Raw genomic sequence first — 26,989 nt, 5'->3', positions numbered from 1 at the left:
CTCAGATCTCCAACATGCTTTGCTATTAATACATGCCTAAATAAATATACCTAATTAAGCAAAACAAATGCAGATTTGGTTCACTAATCCTCTTCATCAACAAGGTCATTTATTAAACACCTATTTTGTGCTAAAAGGAAGCTTGTGGTAATGAGCCTTTCTCCTGATTAAAAACATTAAGATTTCGGAAGAGGCAGACCATGTTTTCTGCAGCCTGGGCCACATCACGTCACAATTTTTCATTTTTTATTTTATTTTTTTTAATTTTTTTTGAGAGGGAGTCTCGCTCTGTCGCCCAGGCTGGAGTGCAGTGGCCGGATCTCAGCTCACTGCAAGCTCCGCCCCCCGGGTTTACGTCATTCTCCTGCCTCAGCCTCCCGAGTAGCTGGGACCACAGGCGCCCGCCACCTCGCCCGGCTAGTTTTTGTATTTTTAGTAGAGACGGGGTTTCACCGTGTTAGCCAGGATGGTCTCGATCTCCTGACCTCGTGATCCGCCCGTCTCGGCCTCCCAAAGTGCTGGGATTACAGGCGTGAGCCACCGCGCCCGGCCTTCTCTTTTTTTTTTGAGATGGAATCTCACTCTGTCGCCCCGGCTGGAGTGCAATGGAGCAATCTCTGCTCACTGAGCCTCCACCTCCCTCCCGAGTAGCTGGGACTACAAGCGATTCTGCCGTGCCAGCCTCCCAAGTAGCTGGGACTACAGGCGTGTGCCACCATGCCTGGCTGATATTTGTATTTTTTATAGAGACGGGGTTTCACCATGTTGTCCAGGCTGGTCTTGAACTCCTGACTTCAAATGATCCATCTGCCCTGGCCTCCCAACATGCTGGGATTGCAGGCGTGAGCCGGAGAGACTGAGCCCACATCACTCTTTAAGCCTCGCGTCCTCTGCCCGGTTAGGCAGCCTGCCTCTGCCCACACAGCCCACCTTGTCTCAACTTCTACCCTTATTTGGTCCATTACATTTTCGGGTGCGATTTCTGCTTCACAGGCAGCAACACGTGCTAAAATCCTTCCAGGCACAGAGGGAATATCAGCTGCTGCATGAGCTCTTCCCCGATGTGGGACATCCATGGTTCATTGTTTAGAGCAGCTTAAAAGAATGACGTGTGTCCACATGTGCTAAAATGGAAACGCTTGAGCTACATGACATTGAAAGGAAATGGGCAGAAGCACGTGCAGGTTATTCTCCACCATCACCTTGCAGCCCCTTTCTCTGCCTGCTTAGCCCTGGAAGGTGGCGGCTGATTGAGTTTGGCTGAGTGAAGACAGCAGACATGTCTGGGAGGGAGGAGCGACTTCAGGTTTTCCTCCCCTGTGCCCTCCCTACTTGGGCACCACCTCACGGCGATAACGGGGTTTTTCCTGGGTTCCTTGATCCCGGTGGCCTTTTTCAGGGTGCTGCCTCTGGCTGGGCTCCTTCACTAACGCGTGTCTTTATGTTGCCCTCAGTCCTGGGGTGCTGTGGCTCCCCACTTCCTGGTCTCTGGGGTCTGATTGTGTCCTTATCACATCCACCAGCAGGAGACACTGGAGCCAGGTCCAGCGTGTTGAGACTGTTTTTAAGTAGTTTGAATGATATCTCATGATTTTTATTTGTTCTTAGAGGTCTTCCAAAAGGCAAAGAAAAAGAATACACTTTTTTTTATTTTGGCCAGGTGCAGTGGCTCATGCCTATAATCCTAGCACTTTGGGAGGCCAAGACAAGCACATCGTTTGAGCCCAGGAGTTCAAGACCCACTTGGGCCACAGAGTGAAACCCTGTCTCTATAAATACTTTAAACACGAACCAGGCCTGGTGGCACTCACCAGTGGTCCCAGCTACTCAAGAAGTGGAGGTGAAAGGATCACTTAAACCCAGTGGTCAGGACTGCAGTGAGCCATGATCGTGCCATTGCACTCCAACCTGGGCAACAGGGTGAGACCGTGTTTCAAAAAAAAAAAAAATTGCCGTTTTTGTAGCACAATAAAACATTTAATCTTTTCATTGTCATATAAGTCCATTGGATTCTGTTATTAAAAATCACCATTTTTATAACCAATTTTTAAAACTTATTTAATCTTCTAATGGTCATATAAGTCCATTGAATTCTGTTATAAAATCAAGATACATTACGGAATCTTTGAGGTCTTACTTTTCCCGTCTTAAAATGTTTCATTATTTTTTAATCTGAGGGATTATATCATTATTACTCACCCTTACTCAGTGATTATTCCTAATAATGCTAAAAAATATTAAAATAATAAGAGATGGATGCGATATGGAAGGCCTAGGAGGCGATGCAAATGCCAAACGAGTAATAGTTTCCAGTTTTCTTCTTCCAGTTTCCAAAGGATTGCACAATCTTCCGAGAAGGTTCGGAAAAAGACTGGCAGCAGCATCTTTGTGAAATGTTGTAGTTCTCACTGACCAGCGTTGAGAAATCAGAACTTTTTATTTTCTATTTTTTATTAATGACAAATCAGAAAACTGACAGAGGAAAACCATCCACACATACTAATCAGAAGATGGAAGCAAAGAGATGGAGATGAGTTCTCTAGACTCCAGTGAAGTCAGAATGGAAGTGTAAGTGAAATCACAGATAGTGCACTTTCAGGAGATGATACTCTAGATTAATTTTCTTCAGCCCAAGAATCGTTGAGTGATAGTTACCAGGGGCCAAGAAAAGAAGTAGGAGGAAATTTTGGAGGGTGATGGAAGTGTTTTATGAGTTGATTCTTAACATTTTTTATTCTACCTATACCTTTGAAAAAAATTATATACATGGAATGTTTGAACTTTGTTGTATGTGAAGCATGCCTCAGTAAGACTGAAATTATTGATTATCCATCACTGTATAACAAACTACCCCAGAACATAGTGGCTTAGAACAGCATACATTTACGATCTCAGCTTCTTTGGGTCTGGGATCTGGCACAGCTCGGCCAGAACCTTCCACAGGCTGCAGCCAGCAGCAGCTGGGCTGTGGTCACCACATAGCTCAGCCAGGAAGGGGTCACTTCCAAGCCACAGGGTTGTTGGCCAGACATAGCTGCTCACAGGCTGTCGGTTGGAGGCCGCCCTCAGGTCCCTGCCTCTCCACAGGGGCTTTCTCCACCATGGCAGCTTGCTTCATGAAGCACCAAAACTCTGGAGGGCGGTGGAGCCTGCTACCTCAGCAGTCACGTTTTGTAACCTAATCATTGAAATGAGACCCCCTCACTTCTTCTGAGTTCTGCCAGGGAGAACCAAGCCACTAAGTCCAACCCCCTCTCCAGAAGCCAGGGCACCCAAGGGTGGTGTGAATATCAGGGGACGGGTGTTATCGGCAGCTGTTTAGAAGTCTGCCCACCACAAATATATCTCTGAGGACCACCAGGAACCTTTTCTCTAATGAAAAGTTTACTTTTCATTATGCCTTTATTCTCATGCCTATAAACTATCTGTAGAAAAAACTTTAAAAATACTTAAAATGTACAATTATGAAGCGTCTTTTAGACCCAGACAGCACATGGCAACTATGTTTTCAAGTTGCTGAGGCCTCACTCTGCTGAGAGTTAACTCTGAGTTGTCTCCACCAAGAGCTTCTCATTTGAGTCACCCTGCATGAATTTTGCTTCCTTCAGGAACCCTCATTGATAAAAACAATGCATAGAATTTGAAAACGTTGTGTTTTTTTGTTTGTTTTTGTTTTGTTTTTAAGGAACTCATAGTTTAGAAAACACCAAAAAGAATGAAGATGTGCAGTGAGGCTGATGCTGCGTCACTGGCTCCAAGATTTCCTGAAGAGGTTGAGTGTGTAGAGGTCATGGTGTTTCTGCCCCTCTGCTGTATTTGGTTAAAAACAAGCCAAAGGAATTGCTCGGTACACTGGCAAGTATTTCCTCCAATGTTGCTTCCGCTGTGGTTCATTCATTTCTTTCCAAGCAAAATTGAGAAAGCTGAATACACATTTTGGTGATCAAAAGTGGTGGAGAAATAGATAGTCTAAACCCTCCCTCTGGAAGTGAAGAGCTTCAAGGATAACATGCGGCTGGATTGTTTTCTCATGTTTACTCCATCCCTTACCATAGGAATGTATTCGTATACAAACACTATGCCTTGGCAGGCGAGCCCCCTTTGGGTACCTAAGACTCCATCTACTGCTCACAGGGCCTGATTCTTCCATGCTTTCTCTGTGATTCAGTTTTAACGACATCATAGCTCACGACTCATAAATTCCTTAGATGATTGTTTGTTCGTAACAACACAGATTTTAAGAGATAGCGAGAAAGTCAGCCTGAACCCAGAAGAATAATTTACCTGCGACTCGCATGTTCAGAAGTCGTTGTGGAACTCCCAATAGGTGAAATCTTGTTAGATATCTGAATTTCAAGGTAAATCATATTTATCTTCAGATATGAGAGAGATATTTAAACTAATACCGATTTTTGTAAAAGGATCTAAGGGATGCCTCATGTTGATGATAGGACTGGCTTGGTTCTAGAAAACCTATGTAGAGATGGTGTTTTTAACCGTGATTTGAATTGATTTCAGAGTCCCCCTTCCTCCTCCGCCTTCCACCGCCTCCCCCTCTCCCTCCCGCCCCGTCCCCGCATCACTAATTAGCTGTGTGACTTGCAGGCATTCCTGACCACTCTGTGAGCATCTGTTCCTTCTCTAAATTCTAGTGGTGTTTTCTTCATGGGCTTTTTGTAAATACTAAGTCAGAGAAGAAATCACTGCAGCCTGTTGCCTGTTCTCACTTTTCTCCCCCTTTTTTTCCCTCCTAATCTTGCCTAAGAGAATTAGGTTCATTAAAGAATAGTAATAAGGAAATTACCCTATTGTGGCCATTTTGGCCAAAGCTATAAGGCTCCGAGGCTCTAATGTTCTCAAAACAATTTCTATTTTAAAGGTATGTGGTCACCTAATCACTTCAATCCCCACAGGGTCCATAACAGAAGATTGCCACTTTGCTAATTTTACAGATAAAGAATCTGAAGAGAAACGAAGACTGGCAATTTAGAAACACAGCTGTCACTACAAAGCTGAATCTATTTGTGTCTAAAAGTAACTGTGTATTCAATGCTTGGGCTCAAATAATAAAAGAAAGAAAAAGAAAAGAGAGCAGAAAACTACAAAGTCATTGCAAAGATAAGTGAGTGTCAGGGCTAATACATTTTTGTCAATAAACTTAAAAAATTGAGAAAATTATGTTTCTTTTATTCTATTCCTTTTTTTTTTTTTTTTTTTTTTTGGTGAGATGGAGTCTCAGTCTGTCTCCAGGCTGGAGTGCAGTGGCGTGGTCTCGACTCACTGCAACCTCTGCCTCCCAGGTTCAAGGAATTCTTCTGCCTCAGCCTCCTGAGTAGCCAGGATTACAGGCGCCCGCCACCACACCCAGCTAATTTTTGTAGTTTTAGTAGAGACGGGGTTTCACCATGTTGGCCAGGATGGTCTTGATCTCTTGACCTCATGATCCACCCACCTCAGCCTCCCAAAGTGCTGGGATTACAGGCGTGAGAAACCACGCCCGGCCATTCCTTTTTTTTTAAGTCCTCTGGGGAATGGTTCATTTCAGAGAACCTCTGACCTAAATTGTTATGATATTATCATACTTTATCTACTGGTATGAACCCAATATAGGAGAGATGGATGATTACAACTTTGACTTGTGTTCTCCTGGACTCTTGAAAATATCCTCCCTCCAGACTACCTGACTCAGATAACTGCAGTCTCCTCTTTGGGGAGATTTCTTCCCTATCTCCCTAACCCCAACATGGCAGAGTCGGCCACTTCTTCCTTTCAATCCCCTCAACCTCCTAGGCTTTGTTGTATAATAACTCAGTCAGAAACTCCTCTACTATTTTCTATTTTTCCTCTTTCTGGGCCATCAAGAATCACATACAAATTTAGAATCAGTTTCTGAACCACACTGTTTGCTAGTAACTATCCAGGTGGAAAGAAGAGGCCAGTATTTCTAGCGTCTTCCTCATGGTGGTCCATCTTTTCTCTTCAGTTTCCTAAAACAACAACCTGAGCATGGAAATCCCCCAGTGATAAGGCTTCGTGGGTTCCTCATTATTTCAGAATTAAAGCCAAAGTCCTTATCAGACCTCTGGTCTGCCTCTCCCGCCCTCTCTGCCACTGCAAACCTTCTGCACCCGACATCCTTGCCCGATCAGCCTGCCTGTCGTTCCACAAGCACCTCCTCAAGTGCACTGTTGCTAAAGGAATTTGTTTGTTTAAAAAGCCTTATCCTTTAGCCTATGCAATCCTTTAGGTTTATTCCTAATCTTACCTCAAGGGGTGTTTTCAAATCAAAAGACCTCACTCTCTCTGTCCCCCGAAACCAATAGAGCTGGTTTATTGTTATAGACATATCTTAGCATACCTGGTATCAGAATTGTTTCTATCTGTGTCTTCCTCCAGGCTGATTTCTAGGGCTGCCTAATTTACTCCCATGGTGCTTAAGACAGTGTTTCGGACATGGCAAGAGATTAATAATTCTTGTACATAATCTGAGGACTGAATATATTACTCCTAACCCCAATATTTGGTCTGAGTTTGGGTCCATTGTCACATGAAGCCTTATTTCAGCCAACACTCCACATGTCTTACCTACTTATATCCAAATGCCCTCAAGTCACCTTTTCTTGGATATCTAATAGAGTTAAAGCGTCACCTGGTCCTCATTTAACTTTTGACATCCTGCCCAAATGCTGCCACATCTTCAGCCTTTCCCATCTCAGGAAATAGCTAAGCCTTTTACCTCATTACTCAGGTCAGAAAATAAAGTCATCTATTTTTCTTCTCCTTCACTTACCTTCATTAGCATGTCCTACCAACAGTCATCACAGGCAGGGTGTGGTGGTTCACGCCTGTAATCCCAACACTTTGGGAGGCCAAGGCAGGCAGATCACCTGAGGCTAAGAATTCGAAACCAGCCCAACCAACATGGTAAAACCCCATCTCTACTAAAATTACAAAAATTAGCCAGGCACCGTGGCGGGCGCCTGTAACCCCAGCTACTCTGGAGGCTGAGGTGGGAGAATCCCTTGAGCCTGGGAGGCAGAGGTTGCAGTGAGCCAAGATTGTGCCACTGCACTCCAGCCTAAGCCACAGAGTGATACCATGCCTCAAACAAACAAACAACAACAACAATACAAACAGTCATCAGAGTATATCTATATATATCAGTATATTAATATATCAATATATATCAATAGAATGAGATATATTCTATATTAGATATTATAGATATATTCTATTGATATATATCAATAGAATGAGATATATAGAGATATTGTTCTGTATCTATATCAACAGAATAAGATACATATATTGATATTGATATGTGTGTATATATATACACATCAATAGAAAGAGATATAGAATATATCAATATATCTTCAATCTAACAGCTTCTCATGGCCCCATCTGTGCCACCTGAGAACAAGCCTTCATCACCTCTTATGTGGCACACTGCAGTAGGGACCCCCAACTGGTGTTCCTGCTTCCCATCAAGTCCCCGTACTAGCCTGGCAGCTACTGCACCCCTAAAGCCCCCTTGCCCTGAGTATCTCAGGATGCTCACCCTCCCTGGCATGCACTTGTTCTGCCATCCTTCACTGTCTCCCCTTCTCTCTAGATCCTCGCTTTCTCTCCCATCCTTACATACACGACTCCAACTCCTCTTCCATTCTGGATCACACTGTGCCCCAATGATCTCTGAACATCAACTACTCTGTATTAAAATCCCTTCATTTCTGCTTAGGAATCATATGCTATTTGGTTTCCATGTTCTTTACAAGTTATTTTCTACTAAGCTTGAACTGTCAGTAAAAGCTGACTCAGAGACTGGACACTCATCCAGTGCTAGGAAATACAGGAAAAAAATATTTACTGTGAAGTGTTATTAATTATTTAACACTACCAGAAACTTGTGTTCTGCCTTTTAAATATTAAGTTGGTGCAAAAGTAATTGTGGTTTTTGCCATTACTTTAAATGGCAACAATTACTTTAAATGGCAAAAACCACAATTACTTTCAATGACTTTTGCACCAACCTAAATACTTAGAAGCTAACTAGTGGCCAGGGAGCTGTCATCACAAAAGGCCTGTGAAGCGACGTGGCACTGCCGTCGTGAGAGCACTTCTTTCTACTTCTGTTTTGCTGTGAAACAAAAAAAGGTTAAAGAGGAATCAAGAGGCGTAAACAGAAAAGGGACTTTCCATGAGAGAATTTTTAGAAAAGGTTCTGTGAGATCACCCTTGTTCTCGATGAAGGACCCCAAACGGCCCATCCCTGAGCCAACATCCCCTGGAAAGTGTGTGGAGAACCCCACAGAAGGTATTGATGGTATCTTGAATGTACTTGTGCTTATAATGATTGACAATATAGGTTGCCAAACAAACAAACAAAAAGTCCAGTCTGTTCAACATATTCCTCGGATGGCTTAATACATTCTCAAATGAAAAACAATAGAACAAATCAACCACACACCTTTATGCATTGCTGTCAATTAATTCCAAAACAATAGATGTTGCATGACCATTTCTTTCAGGATTATGATGCCCAGAGAGTGGCCAGCCTTCTGAGTGATGTCCTAATAAGATGATGCCCTAACTCTTCATTGGGTCATGGGAGCAAACATTTCATTGGGTTGGTGCAAAAGTAATTGAGGTTAAAACCAACCACAATTTTTGGTACCTTTGCACCAAACCTGATACATAACTTTTAAAGTTATCCAAACTGTGCACTATCCTTCATAACTATTTTTTGTGTGTAAAAATAAACTAATTAAGAGGAAATCTAATAGAGTTGAAACAGACTGAACTTTTACTCTGTCCTGTTAAAGGGATAAAGGGAGTTGACTGCTAAGTCATGACGTCTAAATCAAGATCCCGCTTGGTAGCAATGCACCTGAATCCTGTGTCCCAGCAGTACATCGAACTGAAAGTGTGGTGCTGGGCTCACAAATGTAAGAGCACACCCAAGAGCTAATGATCCCATTTTAGAAATTGAGACTAATTATAACACACATGCATTCAATGTTGACAGCATTAATAAATCAAGGGGAAAATGTATACTTTCTCATATCATGTTTCATTACTTAAATTATTTTGAATGTATAAGTACATGTGTAGTCATTTGTTAATTTTCTTATGGAAAGAATCTGGTAGGGTACCTTTTGTTTTGTTTTGTTTTGAGACAGGATCTTGATCTGTCACACTCAGGCTGGAGTGCAGTGGCATAATCGTGGCCCCCTGCAGCCTCAACTTCCCAGATTCAAGAGATCTTCCCACCTCAGCTTCCTATGTAGCCCCAGCTACATAGGTACACCTGTATACCACAGGCCTGTGCCGCCATGCCTGGCTAATTTTTTGTAGTTTTTGTAGAAATGGGTCTCACTGTGTTGCCCAGACTGGTCCCAAACTCCTGGGCTCAGGTGATCCACCCATGTTGGCCTCCCAAAGTGCTGGGGTTACACCTGTGAGCCACTACACCCAGACTGGGAGTGTATATTCCTTTGATTCTCAACATAGAAACTGACATATTGTTAAGAATGTTATGAGAACTCAATACGTACTGGTTGATCTAATAAGTCTCTATATAACTTGGTCATTACATGACTATTATAAATTTTATACATTTCACATAGATGAATTTAAAATACATTCATTTAAATGTTTAGATTGTTTGGAGGCTCAGCATTTCTAGTTAAAACACACTATTTTTCAAAGTTATGGCAGTGATGCCTTACCCTCATATAGGGATATAATTTGAAATGTTTTTTTCCACAGTATGTTCTCACATAATCACTTTTATAAAGTAGATTTTTTTTGTTTTTTCGTCAACTTTTATTTTAGATACAGGGGAACATGTGCCGATTTGTTACACGGTTATATTACACAATACTGAGGTTTGGGGCACAAAAAATCCCATCACCCACGGAACGAGCATAGAACACATTTTGTGTGTGTGGTTTTGTTTGTTTGTTTTTTTTTTGAGTCAGGGTCTCAATCTGTGGCCCAGGCTGGAATGCAGTGCTGCTATCATAGCTCACTACAGCCTCCAAATCCTGGGCCCAAGCAATCCTCCTGCCTCAGCCTCTAGAATAGCTGACTACAGACATGGGCCTCCACACTCAGCTCATGTTTTTACTTTCAGTAGAGATGAGGTCTTGCAATGTTGCCCAGGCTGATTTCAAACACCTAGCTTCAATCGGTCATCCCACCTGGACCTCCCAAAGTGCTGAGATTACAGGCGTGAGCCACCATGCCCTGCCATTGAAGTAGATATTTTTAGCCCCATTTTATAGATAAGAAACCCAAAGCTCAGCAAGTGTGAATATAATTTCCAAAGTTGTATATTTTATATAAGAACAGTTAGCCCTTAAACCACGTATCCTGACTTTTAGTTCAGTGGGTTTTTTAGTTTATTTGTTTGAGATGGAGTCTCACTCTGTCACCGAGGCTGGAGTTCAGTGGTGTGATCTCAGCTAACTGCAGCCTCCCCTTCTCAGGTTCCAGGGATTCTCCTGCCGCAGCCTCCTCAGTACCTGGGACTACAGGCGCCCACCACCACACCCAGCTAATTTTTATATTTTTAGTAGGGACGGGGTTTCATCATGTCGGACAGGCTGGTCTTGAACTCCTGACCTCAAATGATACACCCACCTCAGCCTTCCAAAATGCTGGGATAACAGGCATGAGCCACCGTGCCGGGCCTACTTCAGTCATCTTTACGCTGTGTCTTGGTTAGTGCTTTTGATTCTTCATAAGCTAACTCTCATTCAATTTTGCAATCATTTTATCTAATTTTGCTGTTTCTTCCTAGTTTCCTAGATAATTATCTTCAGTTAAAACAGTGCATGGAAAAAGTGTGTCAAAGTGCTACCATCTCATTGATCCTCTCTTTTTTTCTTCTTTCTTTTCTCTTCCCTTCCCTTCCCTTCTCTTCTCTTCTCTTCTCTTCTCTTCTCTTCTCTTCTCTTCTCTTCTCTTCTCTTCTCTTCTCTTCTCTTCTCCTCTTTTCTTTTCTTTCACAAGGTATCTCACCGTTGCCCAGGCTGGAGTGCAGAGTGTGGTCACGGCTCACTGCAGTCTCAATCTCCCAGGCTCAAGCAATCCTCCTGCCTCAGCCTCCAGAGTAGCTGGGACCACAGGCATGTGCACCATGATGACTGGCTGCTTTTTGTATTGTTTTATAAAGACAGGGTTTCGCCATCTTGCCCAGACTGGTCTCAAACTCCTGGGCTCAAGCAATCCTCCCGCCTCGGCCTCCCAAAGTGCTTATATTGCAGGCATAAGCTGCCAGGCCCGGCCATCACTGACCCTTTCTAAAGGGCAGTATAAAAAGGTGAATGAGCACTGTTTCAATCAAAGATCCAAGCATCAGCTTGGCTTTGCTGGGTCCTGACTGTGAAGCTGTCTGGGCCTGAGCTTCCTCAAAGGTAAAGAAGGAATAATAATAATCATAATAATAATAAAAACCATTACTTCCCAGGGTTGGAAAGATGATGAAATGAAACAGCTCTGGATAAAAGCATCCTAAAATTTATAGGTTTACATATTTAGCAAATTGAACCTAATTGAAGATCTCTACAAGGAGCCAAAACAGAATATGCCTAATCATGAAAAAATGCAAGAAGAGCAAAGATGTGTCGAGTGCCTCTTTCATGCCAGGTCCTGAGCAAGCAGAAAACAATGCAGACAAATGTCCTCACCTGCAGGGAGGTCACATGGTGCTCAACAAGCTGGGCATGATGCAGCCGTGTCATGTCTCAGGCCGCCTCCTATGCCATGGCTCTAGATAAAGCACAGAGCTGGATAGCAGGGCCAGACAGGGGAAGGGGATGCCTACAAAGACCTGGAGGGGTCTTCAAGGGGAGAACATTCCAGGTAGAGGCAAAGACCCTGAGGAAGAAATATTTAAAGAGGGCCGGGCGGATGGCTCAAGCCTGTTATCCCAGCACTTTGGGAGGCTGAGGTGGGTGGATTACTTGAGGTCAGGAGTTCAAGATCAGCCCAGCCAACATGCTGAAACCCCATCTCTACTAAAAATGCAAAAATTAGCCATGCATGGTGGTGAGCACCCATAATCCCAGCTACTTGGGAGGCTGAGGCAGAAGAATCACTTGAACCCAGGAGGTGGAGGTTGCAGTAAGCCAAGAAGATCACACCACTACACTCCAGCCTGGGCGACAGAAGGAGACCGTTTCAAAAAAAAAAGAAAAAGGTTATAGAATAAGCATACATATACATATATATGTGTGTGTATATATATATAAAATATTTAAAAAGGGGTGTGTAATAGGAGATCAAATCAGAGAAGTAATGAGGGTGCATAGGGTGGGGACAGATTGTGCAGGGGTCCTAGGCAATACAAGCTCTGAGCAAAATGGGACATCCTTGAAGGATTTGGAGCTAGAAGCAACCTTCCCACTTTACTGTGATGTAATGGCTGAACTGTGGAGAACACACCTTAGCCTCCAAGACGACCCCCAGAGCCCCCATGTCTTGGTGCTCATGCCCAGGTGTAATACCCTTTCCTTAAGTGTGCACTAGACTTATGGACTTGTTCTTAATACATATAATACTGCAGAAGTGCTGGAAGGTCACTTCTGGGATTAGGGTACATGAAGACTGTGGCTTCCAACTTGGGTGCAGTTTCCCACTCTCTTGCTTATTCATTCTGAGGGCAGACAGCTGTCGTGGAACTAGGGTGGCCTCTGACCAACAGCCAGTGAGAAACAGAGACCCTCAGTCCGTCAACCTGTGAGGCCCAGAGTCCAGCAACAACCATGTGAGTGGGCTTTGAAGCAAATTCTCCCAGTCGCACCTTCAGATGAGACTGCGGCCCTGGAGGACAACCTCGCTGTGACCTCCTGGGGGACCCTGAGCTACAGGTACTCAGCTAATGTGAACTTAAGACTCCTGACCCACAGAAACTGTGAGATAATAAATGTTTGTTGTTCTCAGCATTTATATTACTCTGGAAATCACTAAGGTTGGAGCAATTTGTTACATGGTAACAGGTAGCTAATTCACAACGCAATGGTTGAAAGCTGAAGGGCAAGAGGCTGTTGCAATTATGCAGGCAAAGATGGTCACATCTTAGACCAGGGTAGTAGTAGCAGGGAAAATGATGGGATGTTGAGAGTGAAATCAGTTGGGTTTACACTTAAATAAGATATGGAATCTAAAGAAGTTGGAGAGTCAAGAATGCATCCAAGATGTTTGCCTGAGCCACTGGGGTGATGGAGATGACTGACACAGGCGGATACACCTGCCAGAGGAGCAGGTCAGAAAAGATTAAGTCAGGAGTTTGGCTTTTGATGTGTGAAGTTAAAACATCCATATGGTGGAAACGATGAGACGGTAACTGTACGTACAAATCTGGAGTTCACTGTGTAAGACTTGGATAGAGACAAAAAGTGAGAGATTATTATTATATGGTATTTAGAACTCTGAAGAGTCAAAAGGCCCCAAGTGTGCTAATGTTTAATGTTTAGATGTTGAAAATGCAAAGAAAGGTAGGTAGAAGGAAAATCAGAAGACAGAGTTTTTTCTGGATGACAAGTAAAGAAAGTAATTCAAGAACAGGAAAGAACAATACGGGGCACACCACAGAAATTTGGGAATGATGGGGAAAAAAGTTGTAGGCGAGTCTAGCTCAAGTTGTCCTTCTGAATAGAAACAATATATATATTACTTAACTATGCATTAAGCAAATGCCTGAGCAAACATTCTCCTCTTTGGAAACAAACTACTTTCACTGCTAAAGCAGTATTGGTCATACAGAGGGTATTGGTTTGTTTCCTTCAAAAATTAGAACTAAACTTTCATAACAACTGCCACCACATTCTTTAGGAGTCTGTACTCTAACCCTACCAGGAGAGATAATTGCCTATAAAATAATTTTAAAGCTGGACACTTCCACCCAAATTTATATCCCTTGCCAATGCAAATTGCTGTTTACAAAAATCTTCGAAGTCCTTCTAATCTAGGACTCCTTTCTGCAAAGTAGGCAGATAGTTGGAATGGTAGCCTATTCTGTGACTTGAATTCTTTGACAGTGTTATTTGCTACCCAGATGAGTCAATATTCGAGTTCCCATAATTTAGATGCATTGTTTTAAATATGTGCCAACCCAATTTTCATATGTTACCTCAGCGTTTCTCGCCTTGATCACTGCAGTCTTCCAAAAGAAGTTTAGTCAACATTAATACAAATGGAAATCTTCTTTAAAAAAGAAATGGAAGTTTTTCACACAGGCTTACAAAACTAATCAACAGCTGACTAACTAGAGACTGTGGAGGAGTGATATAAAGTCTCTCAGTTCATGGATATTAGTGCAATGAGAGTACAGCCATCAGAAATCTGAAATAGAAGCTGGGTGCGGAGGCTCATGCCTGTAATCCCAGCACTTTGGGAGGCCAAGGTGGGCAGATCATGAGGTGAGAAGCTTGAGACCAGCCTGGCCAACATGACAAAACCCCATCTCTACTAAAAGTACAAAAAATTAGCTGGGCACGGTGGTGTGCTCCTGTAGCCCCAGCTACTCAGGACACTGAGGCAGGAGAATCACTTGAACTCTGGGGGCAGAGGTGACAGTGAGCCAAAATGGTGCCACTGCACTCCAGCCCAGGTGACTGAGAAAGACTCCATCAAAAAAACAAAAAAAAAAAAAAAAATTCTGAACGAGAGAGCATGTAAACTGATTCCAGGAGGAGATCTAGGGTTTGTGGAGTCTGATGCTCACATACCTTAAGGATCTCATTTTATTAACAAGAATCCAAAATACAAATATTAAAGTCCTCATTTTTGGGGAAAGAGAAATCACAATAAATATGAATCTTATAAAGATGACAACTACCATAAGCATCACACATTCCAGAAGAATTACATAATACTTGATTGAGTCACTGCCTGGCATATTTCAAACACAACTTTCCTATATTTTTTAGTGACCTGTTCTTTGAGTGCTTCTTTGTGTCAATGATTTTGTAACATCCTTTTGTAGAGATAGCAGAGAGATTATTCCGTTTTTCCCACAGTAGCTGTCATCCAAAACTAGTTTTTCATAGCTTAGAGAAGTGACTTTCAGTTTTGCAACTCCTTGTTGATAATATCAGATAAATTTTTGAGGTTCCTGGTCGAATTTGGGAAAACCGCCATCAACTTCTTTCACACATTAACTTTAAAAATGTCAGGACATCTCATTATTTGTGTGGAATAACTAGTTGTAAATTACTGTTTAATCTTCCTATTTGAAACTTATCTTTTTTTTCAGTAAATTGCTACTTTCAGTATGATCCTAAACATTCTTGTACAATTTACTTCTCAGCCTGAGAATAACTTCTACAGATGTCATTATTCCTATTGCTTCTGTTTCATGTTTTATTGATTTTTATCTGATTTTTCTCTCAGTTCTTTTGTAAATAACTTTTATTTTATTTTATTTTATTTCATTTTATTTTATTTTATTTTATTTTATTTTATTTTATTTTATTTTTGAGACTGAGTCTTACTCTGTTGCCCAGGCTGGAATGCAGTGGCATGATCACAGCTCATTGCAGCCTCAGCCTCCTGCACTCAGGCGATCCTCCTGTCTGTCTCCGTAGTAGCTGGGACCACAGGCGTATGCCACCACACCCAGCTAATTTTTTAATTAATTTGTAGAGATAGAGTCTCCCTACATTGCCCAGGGTGGTCTCGAACTCCTGGGCTAAAGTAATCCTCCCACCTTGGCCTCCCATCGAAGTTCTGATATTATAGGCATAAGCCTCCACACCTGGCCTGCATGTAACTTTAAGGATGCCTAAAAATGGTATCATCTAAAGTCACAAATTTAGAAGTCTGGAATTTCTCACTTTACTGAAACATTCCCAAATGACTTTCTCAATTGCTACTAAAATGGCATAATCCCAACTTAACTTCCTCTGAGGCCCCAAAAGTTCCCTGTAGCTTCCACCACCAGCTGCAGTGTGGATAAGTCAAAGCGAAAAGAAACGGCGACCTTAACCAGTGTGGTTACATCACTTTTGAGAAATACATACAACGTATGACCATGTGAACTCTTGAGGGAGGCCCCACAGCTGCTTTAGTTCCATGGAAAATCCACTTCTGATTAAATGCGTAGGTTGCCTTCCACAAAACACAGGAACATATAAATTGCAATTATCAGATTCTGCTATCTCGAGATGAAGAAGGTTAGAAAAATGCCACCAATCTTCCCATTGGGACTCTAGACCTCTGCAACTTCTTTTTAAAAATCTATGGCCAGTCAGCCAGGCATGGTGGCTCACCTCTGTAATCCCAGCACTTTGAGAGATTGAGGCAGGTGGATCACCTGTGGTCAGTAGTTCGACACCAGCCAGGCCAACATGGCAAAACTCCATCTCTACTAAAAATACAAAAACTTAGCTGGGCAAGGTGGCAGGTGCCTGTAGTCCCAGCTACTCAGGAGGCTGAGGCAGGAGAATTGCTCAAACCCAGGAGGTGGAGGTTGCAGTGAGCTGAGATCGCGCCACTGCACTGCAACCTGGGCGACAGAACGAGACTCCGTCTCAATAAAGAAAAAAAAGGAAAAAAAAAATAGTAAAATAAAATAAAGTAATATCTATGGCCAGTCAAGTAAACTGCCATATTAGTCATCGGAAAAAGATAATTTATGAGACACATAAGCAGCTTCAGAAACATTTTGCCTCAAACACTTTCTAAATGTGTATTATTTGTGGCTTAAAGCAAATGTATAATTTACTCATTCACTGATTCATCCAGTTTTTCCCTTCTTTGTAATACTCTGCATTAGGCCCTAGATACTGGCAATGGAGACAAACGTGGGAGATGCTCTATCCCCTGAGGAGTCACGCTCCAGCCAGGGTGACAGGAAACTCAGAAGAGGACAGCAGCGCGTGGACGTCAGTGCCCTTAAGGAAATAAGCAAAGCTCTGGCCACGCAGTCAGCTTGTGGGGGGGCCCACCCCAGGACAGTTAGTCAAAGGATAAGATGCCTTAGCCACCAGCAGGAAGATAAGACAATGTAGCACAAGAATGATAAGCAGGGGCAGGAAAGGGAGACTAATAGAGAACTTAGAGGAGGAACCAGTGCTAACAATCAGCATTTATGAAATAACAGATTTACCAGGTGATTCACCCAACATCACATGCCAGGAAAGGATGCAGCCAGGATAGGAGCAAGACAGGTTGGCTGGAGAGCTATCTTACTACCTCCCAAAATTAACGGTAACAATAATAATGACAGAAAAGTAGTAGTAGAGCTGAGATAAGCAAGGAGTGAGGCAAACAGGAGGTGGAATAGCACGTTCCTTCCTAGACCGCACACGCCAACATTTTTTTTCTTTTTCTTTTTTTTTTTTTTTTTTGAGACGGAGTTTCACTCTTGTTGCCCAGGCTGGAGTGCAATGGCGTGATCTCGACTCACTGCAACCTCCACCTCCTGGGTTCCAGCAATTCTCCTGCCTCAGCCTCCCACATAGCTGGGACTATAGGTACATGCCACCATGCCCGGCTAATTTTTATTTTTTCAGTAGTGACGGGGTTTCACCATGTTGGTCAGGCTGACTTCAAACTCCTGGCCTCAAGTGATCCACCTGCCTCGGCCTCCCAAAGTGCTGGGACTACAGGCATGAGCCACTGCACCCAGCCCAAAGTAGCTTTTTCTACAGGGGAACTCAGAGGTTTATATATGAATCCGTCAATAATATCTGTACATATCACAACTGCAGAGGCTAGGCCAGTCAACATTTTTTTTTTTTAACTTGCTCTACCTGGTATATGGCTGAATCTTTTAGTGGATATATTACTGAAGGAGTAAATCTCCTCTGGACACCTCTGTTTTGGATTCACAGTGAGACAGACACGCTTCGCTAGGAATGGCCTACGGGAGCAGAGGGGAGTGGCTGATGCAACCTTCCCTCCACCAGAAACAGATTCCACCCTTCTCTGATACTATCTCTGATCCCGTCTCCTCAATCCAACATCAATACTGAGGGCTTTGAGGGGAAGGGCTAAGTGAGAGAAAAGGCAGGGAGGGGCTGATAGGAAAGTAAGAAATCAGATAAATGCCTAAGAGAAAAGCAGAAAGAGAGGAAAGGGTAAACAGTCCACATACAGTGATAAACCTTGAGAAGGTTAAACAACAGCTGAAAACCACACGCCCAGCTGTTTACAGGCAAGTTGACTTCATTTTCCTCTGTCTTTAGAATGTCAGGTTACAACCACAAATCAGCCAATTTATATTTCCCCCTTTAGGATTTTCTCTTCTAGTCCATCATGTTAAATGTAGTTTCACTGATAAAGAAAGTCAACCGTCCATTTTTTAAACTGAAATCTATTTTCGTCTAATTCACTGCAATTATAAAAAGTCCCAGTGAGGGAATTTCTTAACATTGAACCTCGATGCAAATACTTGTGGACGTGGCTTTCAACTAACTCTTCCCTTCATTTTCAAATTTCTTACTGCGGTTCCTTACACAATTTGACTTTTTTAGGGGCTGTGATGTTCCCATAGAAAACAGGGGGGTAAGGGCTGGAATATGGGTCATAAGAACACGTTTCCCTGTGGACAGAGGCTCATGATCCGATTGAATACACCCAAGTGTCTTCAAGTCAAGAAAGGATTCTTGCAAAAAGTTTTTTTTTTTTCGTATTGAGCTGGAAATCAAAAAGAAAGTTCAAAGACGACTTGCTCTCTCCTGCAAGAGAATGGGTTGATATAAATTCAGTTTCTGGAGGACATATGAAAGCATTGATCAAGCTATTCCTTCCTCATGATTCTATTCAAAACCATTGTCCAGAAATGAATTAGATCATGCATTTGGTGGTTTCGGGACATCACATGAATTGCTTTTTTCTCCTTTATGGTACATGATTTTACAAAATATGTTTTTTTAAAATATTTGAAACTCATCAATATATTTATATATCCTATTCTACAGAACAGCCTTGAGAATATCACCATTGCTTTTTCACGGTGTCACAGACAGCAGTCTCACATGACCAGAGAAAGCTCTCCAGTGTGTAAGCGGTAGTCCTGGGAGAAAGCAGAGGTGGAAAGAAACACACCTTTTATAAATTGCTCCAGCCAAAAGAACAGCGTCAGTTAACGTATCAAATGGCATTTCAGAAATGTCAAAAAGAAGGGAAAATGTCTCGGCCACATGTAATTGAGAAGTAATGCCGCGCAGCAGAGGTCCTGGGAGGAAATCGTTGACACAGAAACAGCTGAAGCCATGCCCGAGACGGCGGGGTGGACGCACATCATATCTGCTCCCATGCGGGGAGTGGTGGAGGGCAGGCTGCTGGAGGGCTGGAAATCAGAGCCCTCCACTCGGGAAAAGCAGCCCTCCTTCTCCTTAGGACCCTGACAGGCCACGGAGGCACAGAAGGTGACGGGCAGTTGAGAGCAAATTAACTGCAGCCACCTTTTGCTTGGAAACCTCACACCTTCACACAGATATAAAGATGCGGGTAACCAAAACAGGTCTCAGCTGAATACACATGCAGGTTAAGCCCTCCCAAGTCTAGCTTTTTGTCATCATTTTAAACTGGCTAAAGAAAGGTAGTAACACCATCATCAGTTTGCTTTCACCACCAGTTAGCAACCAAATATAGAGCTATCCAGAAATCTATATGGAAAGGAAAATTTCTATTGTAATACCAACATGAACATCAAAAAGTCAGCACACTCCTTATCTCTCACCATCAAATCATGACTTGCCATGTGATGATTTATCAAGGAAGTGACAGCATTCATACAACTCTGTTACCATGAAAATATGCACAAAGTCAGAAGTATATATGGTAACAGTGGAATGAATGCTGTCGGTTCTCTGATGAATGATTGCAAAGATCCTCTAAACCCAGAAGCCACTCTCTATAGTCATTTTTCTTTTCGCCTTATTATTAAATACTCATAATCTTTGTCTTTAAAAACATCTAGCTGGATACTTCTAGAAGGCTGGTTAGGTACCTAGTCTTCTTTTCTTTTTCTTTTTCTTTTTTTCTTTTTTTTTTTTTTTTTTTTGAGACAAGGTCTCGCTCTGTTGCCTAGGCTGAAGAGCACTGGTGCAATCTCAATCTCAGCTCACTGCAACCTACCTCTGTCTCACGGGTTCAAGCAATTTTCATGCCTCAGCCTCCCAAGTAGCTGGGATTACAGACATGCACCACCGTGTCCGGCTACATTTTATATTTTTAGTAGAGACAGGGTTTCACCATGTTGGCCAGGCTGCTCTTGAACTCTTGGCCTCATGTGATCCACCTACCTTGGCCTCCCAATGTGCTGGATTACAGGCTTGAGCCATAAAACCCGGCCAGTGCCTATTTTTCTTGACAGTAATACATACAGATTTTAAACTGTTGGACCAGAATGTATCAAAGAGTCAACATCTTATTGTAGAAAGAGGGTGAGGTTTGAAGCCAGAAGACCTGGGATCGAGTTTGGGGCGCTCAGTCCCAGGTCTTCTGGGTTCAGATCTCCTCCTCTCAAATCTCTCGCTCACTGTGTGACTTCGGGCAACTTACTGTCGTTAAACTTGAGTTTCCCATCTATAAACTAGAGATGATGAAACTTGCCTTTCTGAATTGTCTAAATAAGTTCTGAGATCTAAATAAGTTCATGCATTTGAAGAATGCTTTATAAAATGTAGACGGAATGATGTTTATGGGTAAGGTCCCCTGTTAGGTGTTAAAGGTGACGCCAGTGATACCAGGTGGCTACTGGTAAAAGACAGGGCAAAGAATCTTATCTTACTGTGGCACAGGTTAAGAAACGGTAATGCAATTTAGTTGGATTATCTCTACAAAAACCCTCAAAGCTGTTACATGAAAGGGGTCGTGATCCAGACCCCAAGAGAAGGTTCTTGGATCTTGCACAAGAAAGAATTCAGGACAAGTCTACAGAGTAAAGTGAAAGCAAGTTTATTAAGAAAATCAAGGAATAAAAGGCGGAGCAGCAGCATGGGGTGCCTGTCTAAGGATACTTGCTATTACTTGCTCATATGCTAAACGAGAGGTGGATTATTCATGCATTTTCCAGGGAAGGGGTGGGCAATTCCCGAACTGAGGGCTCCTCCCCTTTTTAGACCATGCACAGTAACTTTCTGACATTGCCATGGCATTTGTAAACTGTCATGGTGCTGATGGGAGTGTCTTTTAGTATGCTAATACATTATAATTAGCATACAATGAGCCGTGAGGATGACCAGAGGTCACGCTCACCGCCATTATGGTTTTGGTGGGTTTGGGCCAGCTTCTTTACTGCAACCTGTTTTATCAGATTTTATCAGGTTTATTGTGACCTGTATCTTGTGCTGACCTCCTATCTCATCCTGTGACTTAGAATGCATAACCTGCTGGAATGCAACCCAGTAGGTCTCAGCCTTATTTTATCCAGCCCCTGTTTAAGATGGAGTTGCTCCAGTTCAAATGTCTCTGACAAAGCTACCGTTTTATGAAGAAAATATGATGTTGAGTTGAGGTTGCAAACTCAAATGCTGACATGGGCCAAGAAGGTTATGTTCTGAGAAGTGATGCTTGGGAGTGATAAACACAGGTGCAGAAGCGTCCCAGTGGCTGGCAAGTGGTAATCTGCCTCAGTGCAGGGCTGTAGGGAGTGCTGGAGACTGTGGCAAAGTGTAGTGAGAACTCAACTCTGGCCAGTTGCTCCAATCAAGTAAATTTTGATCTAGTCTTCCTAGATTTCCAGGGTTTTCAAGAAAATATAGAAATCTAGACGTGTATGTAAAATCCTCTGTTTTTGAACCTTGACTCATATTATGAACCCCAGCCAACCCCCCATAAAAAGCACCATGTAGATTGATACTGTGTCCAGAAAACACAGGTGCAATCAGTTCCATTTGTCAGTAGCCTCCTCCTGAGGCAAGAGGACAACAGGCTAAGAGAGGAAGGCTTAGAAGTTGAGAGGTTGTCTTATTGATGTCAAAATTCACTAAAATGGTTCATTAGCTCGTGAGGACATTCAGAGGCTATCAAAGAAGACCAGCATAAGGAAAGAGAAAGCTAAAGTCAAGGTCTGGTCATTTGTAGGAAATGACCTCTGAGATCATCTGGCCTTGAATGAAACTTTTTTTTCCCCCTCCTCTTGCTAAACATTCCTGAGGACAGCGTGCATCAGGATGAAAGCAAAACATTCCTCGCTGGCCAGAGTCTGTGATAAAAAGGGATTGAGGAATGGATGGGTGCAGGGAGAGTGGGTGGGGGATGGATGGGTGCAGGGAGAGTGGGTGGGGGATGGATGGGTGCAGGGAGAGTGGGTGAGGGATGGATGGGTGCAGGGAGAGTGGGTGGGGGATGGATGGGTGCAGGGAGAGTGGGTGGGGGATGGATGGGTGCAGGGAGAGTGGGTGAGGGATGGATGGGTGCAGGGAGAGTGGGTGGGGGATGGGTGGGTGCAAGGAGAGTGGGTGAGGGATGGATGGGTGCAGGGAGAGTGGGTGGGGGATGGGTGGGTGCAGGGAGAGTGGGTGAGGGATGGGTGGGTGCAGGGAGAGTGGGTGGGGGATGGGTGGGTGCAGGGAGAGTGGGTGGGGGATGGATGGGTGCAGGGAGAGTGGGTGGGGGCAGTTCTTTCTAATTGTATCAGCTGAGCCTGGGACAGTGCACAGCACATTCAGAAAAAAACTTCCTGGAGAAATGTGAAGACAACAGAGCTCCACCCATGTCTGCTGTTTTTGCAGCAATATTTTTATGATGTTAGACAATAAACAAAAGGGACAATGTGTACAAAAATCAACACCACCATTTTTTTTTATATAAAGCAATCGTCAAAACAAAGGTTGGCTTTGATCTTGGAAAGAAATACTCATTTGTTTATGTATTTGATGAGAATCCTAATTCCTTAAGCCGGGAGCTCTGAAATAACCAGAGCATTTAGAGCTGAATAAAATGACAGAAAAGTGAATTTATCAACCCCTTTAATTTAACTTGTACGTAAGACAGGGGTGTAGGGGATGGGGGTGAAGGGTGTTACTAACAATTCATTAAGAGTTACTACTCCCAATGTATATTAAGAGACAGAATTATTAGTATTTTTCTAAATTACAAATAAAATACATACATATCAATTAGTTCAAAATAACTACTTCAATGGAGACTACTAATACTTTAGTGATTTTCTTTAATCTTCCACAGCCCCAGTAAGGCCATCTCTGGGTACAGAATTAAAAAGAAAATTTTTTTCTGATTTCAATTAGTTCGAAATAACTGCTCCAATTGAGGCCACTAATACTGTAGTGATTTTGTTTTTTTATCTTCTACAGCTTAAGTAAGGTCAGCTCTGGGTACAGAAGTAAAAAGGAAATTTTTTCTGGGCACAGTGGCTCACACCTATAATCCCAGGACTTTGTGAGGCTTTGGGAAGCCAAAGTGGGAGAACCAATTGAGCCCAGGAGTTCCAACCTGGGCAACATAGCGAAACACTATCTCTACAAGAAAAAGAAAGAAATAAAGCTAGTTGGCCGGGTGTGGTGGCTCACCCCTGTAATCCCAGCACTCTGGTAGGCTGTGGTGGGTGGATCAGGCATTCAGAAGTTCGAGACCAGCCTGGCCAACATAGTGAAGCCCCATCTCTACTAAAAATACAAAAAATTAGCCAGGCATGGTGGTGTGCACCTATAGTCCCAGCTACTCAGCAGACTGAGGCAGGAGAATCGCTTGAACCCAGGAGGTAGAGGTTGTGGTGAACCGAGATCTTGCCACTGTACTCCAGCCTGGGTGGCAGAGCAAGACTCCATCTCAAAAACAAATAAATAAAATAAATATTAGCCACACATGGTGGTGGGTGTCTGTGGTCCCAGCTACTTGGTAGGCTGAGGTAGGAGGATCACTCGAGCCTGGGGAGTTCAAGGCTACAGTGAGCCGTGATCTCACCACTGCACCTCAGTAGGGTGACAGAGTGAGGACCCTGTCTCAGAAAAAAAAAAAACAAAAAAACAAAGAAACAAAGAAAAGAAAATTTGGATATTTACTCCTGCTGTGAAAAAGAAACTCAGCATTTCAGATTGCAAATATACGTTTATAATTGTAAAAATAATATAAAGGAATAATTTTGGGGAAAAATACAATAAATATATGCATATATGAGACCTTTGGTCTCATGTCTGGGTCTTTGGGACCCACCTTTGGTCTCATGTCTGGGTAACACCTTTGGTCTCATGTCTGGGTAACTATGCCATGAAGATAAGTGGCCTCCAAAACAGCTCTCTGCCCTGTGCTCTGACTCAATCATTCATTTAAGTGACGCGAGTTTATGGAGAGATTAACGTGCCAGGCACAATGATAAGCACAGCACAGAAGCTACACACCAGGACTTCAGGACCTTGTCCTCTGGGCGGGCGGGCGCTGTCCTCAGCTCCCTGTCTGACCCCCGCAGGTAACTATCTCCTAATTTGGTTAATTCCTTGAGGAATGTCCCTTGAGGTTAACAACAATGTGTATCCTCTGTGAGTCCTGGGAGTGCCTTTGTACACAATACGCATGTGATGAATTAGGTGAGTGAATAACACCAGGGGCTGGAGTGAAGGAGGGCTGGAATGCCTTGAAAAGTTTTAGAAAACTAGCTTGTGTCTGGGGCACCCTAAGCCTTGGAGGAAGCTGTGACTCAGTCCCCGAACAGCAGTGATAGTAACTAACCCCAGGCACTGACGTGCCAGGCTCCATTTTGCCAGGAAATTTCCCTGAGTGAGAAGGACGGGTTTGTTCTCATTTATGACTTTCGCCACATTTCTTGAATGAAGAGGAGTCTCAGGAAATGTCTGGGAATTGGAGACTATGGAAAATAAAATTTTTAAAACATGAAACACAGCAAAGTTTTTTCTTTTTTTTTTGTCCTTTGTTTTGAGACAGAGTCTCGCTCTGTCGCCCAGGCTGGGGTGCGGTGGCCCCATCTCCCCTCACTGCAGCCTCCATCTCCCAGGTTCAAGCCATTCTTGTGCTTCAGCCTCCCAAGTAGCTGGGACTACAAAGCATGCACCACCATGCTCTGCTAATTTTTTGTATTTTTAGTAGAGATGGGGTTTCCACATGTTGGCTGGGCTGGTCTTGAACTCCTGGCCCCAAGCCCACGTTGGCTTCCCAAAGTGCTGGGATTACAAGCGTGAGCCACTGCACCTGCCCAGCCCACAGCAAGGCTTTTTGAGAATGTGATAATAATCTGGTAATCATGGCTTTTCACCAAGTAACTAAGGTATTTCACAGCTTTCCTGGCTTAACCAGTTAGGTTACGGAAACAGAAGGCCCCATGGTGAGGTGAGGCCTCCTGGAATTAGGGCTGGGATCCACCGATAAGTGCAGGGTCTGAATCTGCCTACCCAATTATATTCGCTGGTAAACACTGGAGTCCTTTTATTCCCTAACTACGTGATTCATGGATCATCTATTTAGATCTATATAGATCCTTCAGGATCTATTTTTATCTATCATCTGTTGCTGGAATTTGTTGTTAAATGAACTGACCGCACTTTACGTTTAATAACCCCGTTGCATATGCTCAGGCTTCCATCTCCGGGTGGTTAATCTGAGCCAGGAGTTCCCTGTGACGTCAGTAATAACTGACCTATTTATCTATGCTTCTGGGCTGCTGATCTCCAAGTAGAGGTTTAAAGGAAAGAACACCAGAAATCATTACGTTCTTGCCTGTATAATTAGTAATAGGAAAAACCCAGAAAGAGACAGAGAGAAAGGGGAAAAAGATCCTCTGAGAACCCTGGTATATGTGGCCGGCCAATTCAAAAAAGTCCCAGGGAAAGTTAGAAAATGCGTTCTTTAAGACCAGATCAAGGTCTCGCTTGTCATCAGGAAATATTATTTGTGCTAACACAGGCCTTCAGTTAAAAACCTCTCAGGCAAGTTACCTAAGGACAGCAGGTCTGACCTGTGAGTTAACCAAAACATTACCTCATCTGCAAAGAACTCCAGGACCCGTTCAGATACTGAGGCCAGAAATCCTTTTTCTAGGTTTCTGGAAGTTTCTCACTTTCAAAGCATTTCCAAGCGTGGCTCCTCGGTCTCCCAAAGCCAGGCAGCTTGGGGCCGCACTGCTGTTACCAATACAAGAAGGCAACGTCAGAGTTATTTGAAATTTCCAAACGATGACAGGCGTTAACAGTTTTCCAAAATACTGCTACCAAAGTATAAGGTGATAAATATTAAAGGAAAAAATTCGTAAGCATTTCAGAAAATAAAAAAGTTGATATGCAGAAGATAATGAAACCGATTACTTCTCTATCTCTCCCAGAAGCTGCGTAAACAGCTCCGGAGGGGAGGGGAGGGGAGGGGAGAGGAGGGGAGGGGAGGGGAGAGGAGGGGAGGGGAGGGGAGGGGAGGGGAGGGGAGGGGAGGAGGGCTCTTCAGATCCATGGGATGGGGCTTCCAGGCACCCTCCAGCACGAGGACAGCATCCATCCCCCCTCCACGGCTGCAGAAGATCAAGTCAGCATCGCGTCCTTCTTCCTGAGCAGCTGAAGTGGAGCTCCCACAACCTCCTTTACAATAATAATAATAATAATAATAATAATAATAATAATAATAATAATGAAGGAGTAATGCTTAATATCAGCCCCTGGAAAAGATCAGGCTCTGTTCTTGTTCAGTGGGGGTGAAAATCCCAGGAGCCCCCAGACCTTGGGTGTATGGCTACCAGAAATATTTGCTATATTAGTGCTCCCTGATGTTAAACAAATAGAATCCTCTTTTTAGGTTAGTCGGAGTTTAACTGTGTTTTAACGAAGGGGTGCAGCTTTGGTCTATGGGCTAGAAAGGTTGGTAAGGAGGTTAGCATTGATGATGCGAAAAACGGTCAAGATGGCAACGTGGCCTTCTGCACGGGACGGGGAGGGGGAGATGGACGCTCTCATTGCACTGTAGGTTACCTGGGAGCCCGCCCAAGGGGTCTGAAGCCAGCCCCGGCTGCAGCACAGAGAACAGCTCTTGAGTGTCTAGGAAATGGGGCTTGCTGCCGCTTTGACTGTGC

General features: G+C 43.3%; 1 long non-coding RNA gene across 2 annotated transcripts in view; it reads right to left on the bottom strand.

Annotated features, from left to right (window-relative positions):
- The window catches only part of LOC144331060 (uncharacterized), a 43,268-nt gene extending 17,014 nt beyond the window's left edge, over positions 1-26,254 (bottom strand). For both annotated transcript variants that reach the window (XR_013397899.1, XR_013397900.1), the window contains exon 1: positions 25,915-26,254. This is a non-coding gene — a long non-coding RNA (uncharacterized LOC144331060). The remainder of the gene's footprint in view (positions 1-25,914) is intronic.
- Between the last annotated feature and the right edge of the window lie 735 nt (positions 26,255-26,989).

The sequence above is a fragment of the Macaca mulatta genome, chromosome 9 (assembly GCF_049350105.2).
Source record: "Macaca mulatta isolate MMU2019108-1 chromosome 9, T2T-MMU8v2.0, whole genome shotgun sequence".
Classification (NCBI taxonomy): Eukaryota; Metazoa; Chordata; class Mammalia; order Primates; family Cercopithecidae; genus Macaca; species Macaca mulatta.
This window is presented reverse-complemented; position numbering and strand designations above follow the sequence as displayed.